Raw genomic sequence first — 13,426 nt, 5'->3', positions numbered from 1 at the left:
GCTGGCTTGAAAATTGTACTCAGAGTAGTCAGTTTCTCATTAAAATAGAGGGAAGAATCAAATGGATGCCACAAAGAACAGTACTTGATTAGAAAGTGAATATGAGTCAGCAATGAGCATGAAAAAGGCCAATGTGACTACAAAAATTATAAATGCAGTTTTAGGCTTAATTTACAGACACAGAGCCAGTTCAGGCTAGTGGTTAAGGTGCTGGGCTAGAAACCAGGAGTCTGTGAGTTCTAGTCCCGCCTTAGGCATGAAAGCCAGCTGGGTGACCTTGGGCCAGTCACTCTCTCTCAGCCCAACTCACCTCACAGGGTTGTATTTGTGGGGAAAATAGGAGGAGGAAGGAGTATTAGGTATGTTCGCTGCCTTGAGTTACAGTATTTATAAAAATAATAAAGGTGGGATAAAAATTAAATAAATAAATATTATTTCTACACCATGGGAAGTAATCAATGTGCTTTATTTTCTATATTTCAGACTCCACCTCTGGTATAGGGTCCAGTTGTGGATAACACACTTTAAGGAATCTAACAACCTGGAACAGGTTCATTGAAGAATGAAAAGGATGACCAGGAGACTAAAAATGCTTATCAGAGTGAAGGGATGGGAAATGTGTAGCCTTGAGAAGAGATGATTGAGAGGGGAATATGGTATCACTCTTCAAATACTTGAAAAGGTATCACAAAAATGGTCAAGACCCTTCTCATTCTAGAGAGCAGGACACAAAAGAATGGATTTAAGTTTCAAAAAAGTAGGATCCAATTGAATATTAGAAAAACAATTCCTAAAAATATAAGAGGAGTTTGCCAATAGAATGAATTACTTGGAGAAGTGATTGGTTCCTCTTCAACTGGATGTGTTCAAGGAGAGGCTGGGTAGCTATTTGTTGAGGATAGTTTAAGTTCCTGCATGGAGCATGGAGCAGGGAGTTGGACTCAAAGCATAAATGGCCCCTTGAAATAGGACCTCCAGGTCACCAGTTCATACCCTTTTCAGGACCATACTGTCATGTCCCCCGTTGCAATGCAATCATGCATCACAACGGGGAACATGCCTTTCCGGAAAAGGGGAGGAAGGGGGAAGGAATAATACTAATCTCTTAAACAGTCAGATGCAAAACCAAATAAAGGACAAAGGAGACATACCTTTGCCCTGACCAGAGAAGCCATCATCATATCTCCCGGACATCTCTGCCTTACCCCGGGGGACACACCTGCACCGGACACGGGAAGAAGACAGAGGCGATCAGCGCTAATCCTCCTGATCGCCCATCAAGACTCCGGAATCACACCCTGATCGCCCATCAAGACTCCAGATCCGGACTGTGGGACAATGGGGGGTGGAGAAGGGCCAGGTGCGCACCGCGGGTATTTACGGGCTACCCCGCACGCCATGTGCTCATTCCCGTCTTTCTTTGTGTATGCATTCTATTCCCAATAAACCGGAAATCCTTAGCCTGGCTAGTGAGTCCGTGTCTTATTGGAATAAGGGCAACCATCACACATACTGTGTTTGACATACTTGCTAATCAGACTCATCAGGCTCTTTAGATGAAGACCGATGTCTGTCCATGTTCATCACTGTGACTTAGGCTACTATCATTTATATGATTTATTTAAGGCCTCCTGAACTCAAACTTTCTCTGGGTAGCATGCAGTTAAAAACCAACATACTACCTAAAAAAGGAAACAAAATGAACAGAAAATAAATCTTTACATAAAAGGAGGAAAGACATATTACAACCAAAATAAGCAATACACATAAAATGGGCAATGGATAGGACATGAAGTATGCATGCTCTGTCAAATCTTACGGAGCAGGCAGAAGTGATGGGAGAGAGGTGGTTCCTCATATAACCAGGCTCTATGCTATTAACAGCTTTATAGGTGATGACCAGATCTTCAACTGCACCTGGAATCTCAGTGGTAAGCAGAGGTGCTGTAAGGGCATACCGAGGTGCACCAATAACTGCTTGTGTTCTGCATTCTGTACCAGTTAATCCAGACATGAGATGACCAAGGCATGAGTGGTCAAGAGAAGGTACGTCTGATCCAGGAAAGGGCACAATTGCTACACCTATGAATCTATGCAAAAACTCTCCTGCAACTTGCTTATAGAGTAGGAGCTGTGAGTCCAGGAGGACATCCAAATTGGACACCACTTCTGAACAAAGAACTGCAACTCCATTCAGAATCAAATGTGGAAGATTATTGGGAACAGAAGAATCATCACCCCTAGCCGCTGAGTCTTGTTAGGTAAAGGTTGAGCCTGTTCTTACCTAGCCTTCTAGCACTGATACATGACCCTCAACAGTATCACTTGGTCAACCAGGGGTCAAGATATACAATTGAGTACTGTCAGCATACCTATGGTACCTGAACCCATGTCAACTGGTGACAGCACTCAGCAGTTTCACGTGGATGTTAAACAAGAGAGGCAAGAGTGTGAACCCCAAAAACCAGGGGCTTCAGGCTGGACTTCTTGCTGCCTGTCAACTCTAACTGGAACTGGCTACAGGAAAGAAGAACTAATACAACTCCCTGTAGTCTGTCCAGAAGGATATCATGATCAATGGTATGAAAAACCATTGAGAGATCCAGAAGAATCAGAATGGTTGCACTCCTCTGTTCTGGCTCTGCCAAAAAGTAAATCTTTACGGTCTCCCATATCAAAGCAATTACTGATAAGAAGTTCTGATATCAATATTGTTTTGCAGATAACACCTATTGTTACTTATTTATTCTTGAGAATAGCAAGCCACTAAACAGAGGAGCACTCTTAACATATTTTTCTTTGAGTAAGACCATTTCTTAACACTACCTACTCTATCCATCCATCCATCCATCCATCCCTGGTCTACACTTGCCCTCTAGAAGGTAAGGACAAAATCACTGGAGGTATTGCTTATTCTCCTTGATTTTGTTGCTGAATACAGATTTGTAGACAGCAGGTGCATAGACAGTGGTAGCCAGGAAGAACCCAGTACATTGTAGTAATTAAGTTGTTGCAGTAGGATTGTAGAAACCCAGGTTCAGGCCCATCTGCCTGGGAAACTCACTGGGTCACACTCTGTCTCACAGACATACATACACAGGGTTGATTCTGTGGTGATTAAAACAAAATAGAGATCTCCAGCCCTCCTTTCCTACTTGAAAAAAAAAAAGGCAGGATACAAATCTAACACATTTCCAGGGGGTCTTGTCAGGCTTAAGCAGTGCCACCTCAGCTGGGGCATACAACTAATTAAGTTCCCCCAAATGCTGACCCTTAGCACTGATTCTGGCAGAGAGAAATGGGTAAAAATTAGCAAATGATCATGGCCAGAACTATTATTAATAGGATTAGAATTATCTGCGTTTAAGGCATGCAGTCTGCAATAGGTAGCTGAGATGAGACAGGAGGAAATGAGAGAATGAAAGCAAAAATGAGAACCTCCATGAGAAAGAAAGAAAGATCACTTAGTGTTCTAAGACATGATTTGCATGCAGGTCATGGATTTATTCCCTGGCATTCAGCTAAAAAAAAGAAAAGAAAATGAATAGGTGACATGTGATGGAAAAGACCACTGTCTGTCAGTTTGGAAAACCTTCAGTACCAAGCCATTTTGCTAGATGAAAAGTCTGACCTCATTCTGAGAAGTAGGCATGGTGGGCTTTGGTTCAGAATGACACTTGAGAGAGCCATTGTTTTTTATAACAAGATTAGCAAGTTTAGTGACTCACGCCCTGGGGGAAAGTGATTGAGTTATCCTTGAATTTGTGAAATCCAGAGGAGGAGGAACTGAGAAGAGTCAGACCTGCATACTGGACTTTTGAAATAGCAGATTTTAAAGAACTCTGAGGGAAAGTAGGTCAGGTCCAATTGCTTGAAATCCTGAAGGAAGAAGGTGCCCAAGGAGGATAGGAAGCTGTGTGAAATGAGATACTAAAGTCAGAAGCAATTGACGCAAGAAAGAAAAATAGGAGAAATCTAAAGAGACCAGCATGGATACACACAAAACTTTCTAAAACATAGAAGACAAAAGGAGAGAGAGATATATACAGGAAAGAGAAGGTGGGGAATGTAGCCAAAGAACAATACAAGGTAGTGTCCAAAAACTGTCAGAAAAAAAGCTAAATCTCAGAATGAGTTGAGGCTTGTGAGAGATACCAAAAATAAAATGGTAAACAACGGGCTAGATGATACTACTGTTAGATGTCTCGCAATTGGCTTAATGACCATACCCCAAGAGTGCTAATTAAAGGCTCCATTTCAGCTTGTGAAGTATTGAGTGGTGTGCCATGGGACTTGGCCCTGGCCCTGTCCTATTCAATATTTGCATCAATATTTTGGATAAGGAGATTAAGGGGACACTTATGAAGTTTGCAAAGGACACAGACTTGATAGGGGTTGCTATTACTTTAGAAGCAAGAGAGAAGATTCAAAACAATCTAGACAGGCTTGCTCAGTGGGCTAAAATGAATAAGATGGAAGTTTATTTATTTATCAAATTTTTATCACCACCCATCTCCCCTCACAAGGAGGGACTCTGGGCGGTTTACAACAAAACAAAATTTAAAATTCAATGTCCATATAAATACAATGAATATAAATATATAAATATAAATAGACAATAAAATATAATATGTAATAAAATCCTGATGGCTAAGGTTGTTTCTCAGTCCGTGAGTGTAAAAGGCCCTTCTAGGGTGCTAGCCATCCCCACGAATGACTGATGACAAAACCAGGTTTTTAGTTCCTTACGAAAGTCCAGGAGTGAAGGGGCTTCTCTCACCTCTGGGGGAAGGATGTTCCAAAGGGCAGGAGCTACTGCAGAGAAGACTTGCTTCCAAGACCCCACCAGATGGAAATCTTTTACAGATGGGGTCTGTAACATGCCCTCTCTGCAAGACCAGGTGGGATGGGCCGATGTGATGGGGATGAGACAGTCCCTCAGGTAACCTGGCCCCATACCATATACGGTTTTAAAGGTGATGACCAACACCTTGAATTGGACCTGGAAGCAAACTGGGAGCCAGTGCAGCTCATGTAGCAAAGGTGTTACAAGTGCAAACCTTGGAAAATTGCCCACACGGCTGCATTCTGGACCAGTTGTAGCTTCTGGATATTCTTCAAGGGTAGCCCCATGTAGAGCACATTACAGTAGTCTATATGAGAGATGACCAGGGCATGAGTGAAAGTTCAAAGGCTCTCTCAGTCCAGGAAAGGAAGTAACTGGCGCACAACCCAAAGTTGAGCAAAGGCCCTCCTGGCCATGACTGCCACCTGCTCTTTGAGCAGGAGTCATGAGTCCAGGAGGACCCCAGATTACACACTGGGTCTGTCTGGGGCAGTGCGACCCAATCCAGAACTAAAGATGACAATTTCCCAAGGAGCCATTAATCCACAGCCATTCCATCTTACCAGGGTTCAGCTGAAGCCTGTTGTTCCCCATCCAGGCCCCCACAGCCCCCAGGCACCTGGAGAGGGTGATCACCACCTCATTTACTTCACCTGGGATGGAGATGTATAGTTGAGTATCATCAGCATACTGATGATACCTCATCCCATGGTGACGGATGATCTCACCCAGCGGTTTCATGTAGATGTTAAAAAGGAGCAGAGAGAGTACTGAGCCCTGCAGCACCCCACAAAGTAGGGGCCGTGGGCTGGATCTCTCACTCCATATCAACACTGATTGGGACCAGCCCTGGAGGAAGGTGAACCAGCGCAGAACTATGCCACCCACCCTGAACTCCCTGAGCTGACCCAAAAGGATACCGTGGTCGATGGTATCAGACACCGCTGAGAGGTCAAGAAGAGCAAGGATGGATGCACTGCCACCATCCCGCTCCCGCCAGAGATCATCCATAAGTGCGACCAATGCCATTTCCATCCCGTAACCGGGCCTGAAACCTGACTGAAAGGGGTCTAGATAATCCGTTTCATCCAGGATCCTCTGGAGCTGCAATGCCACCACTTTCTCAACCACTTTCCCCAAAAAGGGGAGGTGGGAGACTGGATTAAAATTGTTTAGGATAGGGAGGTCCAGCAATGGTTTCTTCAGGAGGGGGCACACTAGCACCTCCTTAAAGACTGCCGGAAACGCCGCCTCTCTCAGAGATGTATTTACCATCGTCTGGACCCAACCACGCGTCACCTCCTGGGCTGCCTTCACCAGCCAGGAGGGACATGGATCTAATTGGCAAGTGGTGGCATTTACAGTCCAGAGGATCCTGTCCACTTCCTTGGGCCCAACAGGATCAAACTATTCCCAGATAACTGGTTAAGTATGTTCCCCAGGCATCTCCACCAACCATGTCTCATGCTTGGAGTCCAACATGGACCAGATCCGAGCAATTTTATCCTGCAGATGCCCAGAAAACTCCTCAGCATGGCACTGTAGGTGGATTTCCAAGCCCCCTTTTCCCAAAAGGTATCAGGTGATCTTAAACAGGGTTGCTGGGTGGCATTACATGGATGCAGTAAGAGCGGAGAAATACTGACATTTCGCTGCTCTTACCGCCACAAGGTAGGCCTTAACAGCAGCTCTAGCTTGTGTTCGGTTGGATTCATTCTTTGTCTTCCTCCAACAGTGCTCCAGATGTCTCTTAATCCTTTTCAAAACCCTCACTCCCCCATAAACCATGGGGAGTGTCGGGTTTGATGGGTTAAGAGAAGCCACACAGGTACAATTCTGTCCAAGGCCCTGGCCACCTCCCTGTTCCAGGAAGCAGCCAGGGCCTCCAGTGGACCATGCAGCAGATCCTCGGGTATAACCCCCAGCTCCCTCTGAAACCCAACCAGGTCCATCAGTCACCGGGGGCGGACCAATCGAATGAGTCCTGCCTCCCTGTGGAGGGGGGCAGCATAGGAGAATCTCAAGGTCACCAGGGCGTGGTCTGACAATGACAAGGGAGACAGCTGTAACTCTCCCATCAGATCACATTGCCACTGCTCTGACAAGAAAACTAAGTCTGGTGTGAGGCAACTGTCTCAAGTTGGGTCCTAAATAATCTGAGACAGGCCCATAGCTGCCATGGTAGCCATGAACTCCCAAGCTGCCTCTGAGGCATGTCCCAAGGATGGCAGATTGAAGTCCCCCAGAACCATAAGCCTGGGGAACTCCACTACCAATCCTAAGACAGCCTACAGCAGCTCAGGCAGGAAGGTTGCTATGCAGCAGGGAGGCTGGTACAGCAGCAACAGTCCCAACTGTTCTAGGGAACCCAACTTGAAAAACAGGGTCTCACAACCAGCCACTTGTGGAGCAGCACCCCTGAAGGCCACTAGATACTCTCAGTTGACAACCACCACCCCTCCTCCCCTGCCCTGGTGTCATGGCTGATGCCACACCTGAAACCCAGCTGGGCACATTTCCAAAAGGGCTACCCCCCACTTCTGGGCCCAGCCAAGTCTCGGTGATACATGCCAGGTCTGCCCCCTCCTCTATGATCAAATCACATATGAGGGGGGCCTTGTTGTTAACTGACCTAGCATCAGCAGCTGGAGACGAGGGCCCTCAAGGATCTGCTGTCCAGGGCCTGAGTCTGAGCACGGAGCGCTGGAACATGTCACTGGTAGTAAACACCAGGGGCGCCTTCCCCGAAGATGGCCCACCCTCCGGCTCCCATCATAACATCCCCGGCCCGTCACAACATCAATGACCTGTCCCGCCATACAACCCCCAGAGTTTCTGAGTCCAGTTGCCCCCGGTCCTGGACCCCTGAAATCCCTGGTTAGAAGTGGGGGTGGGGATAATAGAGAGAATGCAAGTTCTCCATGTGGGAATGAAAAGACACAAGTATAAGATAGAGAGGACCTGGCTTGGCAGTTGTCCATATGAAAGGGATCTGGATGGCTGTGTGATGCCACTGCTAAAAACGCAGATGTTATCTTGGATTGCATTAATAGGAGCATAGAGTCTAGATCCATGGGAAGTAATTTTTCTACTTTGCCTGGGTCGGACCCTGGAATACTGTGTCCAGTTCTGGGCACCACAGATCAGAAAGATCAGTGACTACCTGAAGCATGTTCAGAGGAGGACTACCAAGATGAAGGATCTGGAAAATGAGACCTATGAGGAATTATTAAAGGAGTTGGGTATGATTAGCCTACAGAAAAGACAACTGATGGCAGATATAGCAACAGTCTTCAAGTAACTGAAGGGCTGTCACAAAGAAAAGGAAGTGGACTTATTCTATGTTGTCCCAGAGGACAGGACCAAAGCCAGTGGGTTCAAACTATATTAAAGCTATCAGAAAGGAGTGTCAGGCTAAACATCAGACAGAACTTCCTGACAGTATGAGCTGTCTACAGTGAAAGAGGCTGCCACATGACATGGTGAGTTCTCCTTTGCTAGACATCTTCAAACAGAGGCTGGATGGTCATCCTTCAGAGATGTTCTAGTGAATCCTACACTGATAGGCGGTCCCTTTCAACTCTATGACTTTTTAATTGTTTTTCAATAGCATCTTAGTATAAGTGACATGCTTTCATTTTTTAAAAATCTCCCTTTGTAGCAAAAAGGTTTAAACTATGAGTGCAACATACAGTATCACCAAATATTTTAGAAGTCTAGAACAAATCAAAATTAACATTTTTATACCGAAATGGTTCAAATACATTTGAAACTAGAATTATTAGTACCTTCTTCAAGCAATAAGAAAACCCAGGAAAACAGTTCCAGATGGGGTCCTCTTTGAAAGGAAGTAATTGGAAGCTCATTGGCATATTATAAAGCCATTTATGCTGGAGGCTATCCCCAGGGCTTGTGGCAGTCAATCCAATACTTTAGATTTACACCATGTGAACAACTACGTGCTTTTGTATGTAGAAGGCTCAGTAATAACCCCTTTTAGTTGCTTTTATTTCCTAAATTAAATGCCTCAAACACTAAAACTTCCTTAAAAGTCTTGCTACAACCTGCTAAAAAATCTGTTCTTCCTATCATCACATTTGTGAGTTTGGGAAACTAGAAGGATCCATTATTCCATATATATATGTGTGTGTGTGTGTATGTATAATGACATTATCATGTTGGTTGATTATTTTTAAAACAATATTACCAATTTTAAAAATCACTCCATCAACCAACTCTGTCATATTTTTTTCACATTTCCACTGAGCCTCCAGCCACGACCCCAAGATCTCATTCTGAATCAGCCACCGCTGCCTCCCATTTATTCTTATTCACTTAAGAGCTTTGCCCTCAGAACCTTCCTCCTTAGAGCAAGCAGTGGTGCTGCTGTTCCTGGCCATTGTCCTATCAGATAAGGCAAGGATTCCACAAACAGGAGGACTTAACTCCTTGTCATTTTTTAGTAGAAGTTTTTATTACTCCTTTCAAGTATTTTGCCAAGGGCCAGCCCTGTGAAATGTGAATAGCCGCTCCCATGCTTGTGTTCTCTCTGTAGAGAAAAGCAGAAGCCACTGTCTTCCACCTGTAAACCAGTGTTTATCAACCTTAGCAACATTAAGATGTGTGGGCTCCCACTCCTAGAATTCCCCAGCCAGCATAGGGGTTGAAGTACACCCCTCTTAAAGTTGCCAAGGTTGAGAAACCCTGGTCTAGCATTTCACTCTCTCACAGTGGTCAACAAGGTGCATTCAGGCAGATTACAAGCATGGATAGGAGGATAATAGCCTTCCGCACCGTTGCTCCATAGCAGCTGATATTTAAGGTAGCAAACAGCCATGGAGATTGGTTGTCCCTGAAGACTGACTCTTGCAATGCTGTCCAGCCCCCTTTTAAAATTATTTTAACTGATGGCCATCACCACATCTGATAGCAGGGAAAGTATAGTAACTGCACTCAAGCAAAATCTTGAATCCCTCAGCATGTATTTTTCCTGGATACTGAAGGTGTTGCTTCTCTATCTCTGCAGAGTGGGGATCCTTGCTGGGAGAGTAAACCCAGATGTTGCCCATAGGCATTGTGTGGTGATCATTGAAGAAGGAGAGGCTGGGCAAGGCTGTATTTATGCTATCATATGCTACTTCTACATCATCACTTGGAAAATAGCTAATGGTAAGTAAGAGGAGGGAAGTGTTGCTCATTCATGGAGCTTAGGAGCATTTTATAGCTACATTAACATGATGCTGGGAGATGATGACAACGCTGAAGCCTTTGCTGCAGTAAAATGGTTCGAGGACAGGACCCAAAAGAGCAGCTCAAAGGTCATAGATCACTAGGAACTTTCTGAACAATACAGGACAGGCAAAGTTTGGTTGTTAATGGGTTAGTGAAACAAATGTTCTCTGTATACCATCTCACTTAAGCAAGGAGAGGAGATGAACTGGAAGGGAATCACAGCCAGGAACTCTGTCAAACCAATGCCCTAAATTCAGTCTTAGCTCTTTGCTTGATATTCTACCCAGAACACCTTCCCTTGACTGTAAATCTTTTCTCACACATTGGGTGTAACTGCCAAACATTCTGAAACCTCACCCTCACTGAGATTTGAATAACCATTTCAGCATGTCTCTGTGGGTATGTGTGCACTAGGAGTGGTTTCCAAGAATACTGCTCACCCGTCTGTTATCCACACTGGCTTTCTTTGTGAGCTGCACCCAGTCCAAATCTCTGGTATGCAGAATCAATGCAAAGGAGAGGCTTGTGGGCCCTTGACATCCTTGCTAAAGCATGTCTGGACTAGGGAGTGGAGACTGAATCAGGAAAATGCTGAAAAAGAAAGTGAAATGGACCCGCCCTTGGTGTAAGATAGGATCACGGCAAGATCAGCTGCCTGGAAGCTCCTGCAAGGGTCAGCATGAGTCCTTAATCTACCCAAAGTCCCAATCATTTCCCCCTTATTTCTTCCATACCTCCCATCTTTGGTCACATGCAAGCACAAACGCATTCACTCATATAGATGACTAGACAGTTCTGCCTGGAGAAGCAGACAGACTCTTCAGAAACTCCCTGCTGCTTAGCTGTTTGCAAAACACCATACAATGCAAGAGCTGTTCTTTCTGTGAACTGGCTCTTCTGTTGCTAAGAGCAGATGTAAGTCCTTTCACTGCAGGTTCATTTCCTGCTTTCCAAATTCCACAGTGAAAAGCATTAGACCCTCTATTAAAGGGAAGAGAAATATGTACCTGCCAGCTGTTATGGAACTGTAACTCCCAGCTGCTCCAGCTATCATGGCCACAATTTTTTCACTCCTGCTCTATGGTATAGTTACAATGGAAATATATGTTAGAAAGTCTTGGATCATTTATGCAATAGGACCATCAACATTACTTCCAACAATAAAAAATTAATTATTAATTCCCATGATTGATTCAGCCTCTTCCAAATCAGGAGGGAGCTAATCAGTATCTCCAACAGCAAACTGGCATTAAATATCAATCTAAATGGAACCAAATGTCAAGGTAGCTTGAATTATTCTTTCTCATTTCAATTTAATTTAATTTAAGTTATGAGGGTTTTTTTCCCCTTCAGGACTGGACAACTTACAGTTCTGTCTTCACAACCCAACCATTTTTGTAGATTTAACGTGTGATTAGGCTCACACTTCCCATGGTTTACTTAAACATGATAAACATTGAGTAGGCCACTTGCCTGCCTTATAGTTCCTTTTGGGGGGACACTTGTCGTCCCCACCACTATGCCACTGAAATTCAGCAACAGAAAACAAAGTTGGCCCCATTGTTCAGGTTTTTAAACTGAAATAAGAAAGCTTGATGATTCAACTAGGATCAACACACCTATTTTACTTTTTAAAAATAGCCCTTCCAGCAAAAGAAAAACCAATAAAAATGTTGACTCCACTCACTCTGGTGACATCATCATATCACTGGCCCAGCTCCTGCGGTTCTTGAAAGCCATTTAAGGAAAAAAATACAGTCCTCTGGCATAAAAAGATTGCTTATCCCTGCACTAAGGCAGAAACCATGGTTTGCAAACTACAATAACTAAGCTTGCACAATATACTAGGCCAAAGCATATTATGGCTCAGTGAAATATGTGAAGTGAAATGAGATTCTCAACTTTCCTAATCCTACTGTAGCTAATTTTGTACATCCAAACTGTACAAGAGCACGTGCAACAATATTAACGATACATTCTTCTCACACAGATTTTCAAAGAAATGAATAAGATAATCTCTAGCCAATCTGACTCCACACCAAAACTCCTTCTCACACTGGAACAACAATGATCAGTCTGTTTTTCAGTATATGCAAACTACATTTACTGAATTATCCTAATAGCAATTTTATTGTTGAATCCAAGTGCATGAGGTTGGCCCTAGGACAAAAGGCAATCCAGGCAAGAAATTTCCCTTGTGGATCCTGCTTCATTTGCTCAGGATTTTGTAATATTTTATTTTTGTATTGCATTTGCCACCTAATCTAACTGGAGATGTTATCTCTGTATATACTACTAAAACATAACACGCTAGGATTTTCAGACTGTATTTAGTCATATCATAAGAACTGTTTTTATGATTGGCTTCAACTCTTGCATCAATAATGGAATAGATAAGCCATGTTATTTAAATGAAGAACCCCTATTTCAGAATCCCAAAAAACTGCTTGGTTGTCAATCCCTAGATACAGTCTGCATGTATGCTCACATGGAATTCCATCCACTTGTTTGCCCTTTTCAGCTAATCTTACCTATAATTGGGCAATGAAGAAAATGATTATAATCCAAGTAGAAGGTTAGTTGGAAAGTCAAGAAACTTAAGTGGTGAGAAAATCATACAAAGTGGGACAATCAGCAGATTTCTGGAATAGAACAAATATAAAACTAAGAAGCCCTGACCTACTTTTGGTTTCACTGTCCTGAGCTTGGATGTGATTTAGTAATAAATTACTGTAGTTAAGTTGAATAATCATAGATAGATAGATAGATAGATAGATAGATAGATAGATAGATAGATAGATAGATAGAAAAGGAGGGAGGGAAAGGGGAGGGAAATGCCTAGTGTAAGAACTAACACCATTAATCCCAATACTGACCCAACTCATGCACAATAGGAATATGCAGAATTCAGGTTTATTGAGAACCCGTGTACAGAACAGAAGAAAGCTGCGATTAAAAGATTCCTGCCTAAACTCACTCACTAAAGCTTTCCAGCACCCCACTTCCCTCTCCTATCTGTTTCCCATCCACCCTCTAATGGTCAGCCATACCAGCTGCAGATGTCTCTGGCAGGATGACCCGGACTCCCCCCTTCCAGCCCAAGCAGCACAGAGATTCACACTCCTTGCAATTCCCCCCTTCCATCTGTTTCTTGACACCCATTAACTCTTCATGGCAGACAAACACGATCAGATGATTCAGTAATCATTTGATTGTGGAGTCCAACACCCAGACTTATTTAGTCTTCTACTAAAGAAATAAAGATAGCATTGGAACTTTTGCCAATGTACCTTCACCCTGAGCTGCTTCTTGCAACAGACTTTTCTAAGATGGTTTCTTCATATATAA

The sequence above is a fragment of the Candoia aspera genome, chromosome 2 (assembly GCF_035149785.1).
Source record: "Candoia aspera isolate rCanAsp1 chromosome 2, rCanAsp1.hap2, whole genome shotgun sequence".
In the NCBI taxonomy this organism is placed as follows: domain Eukaryota; kingdom Metazoa; phylum Chordata; class Lepidosauria; order Squamata; family Boidae; genus Candoia; species Candoia aspera.
Note: the sequence above shows the minus strand (reverse complement) of the source record.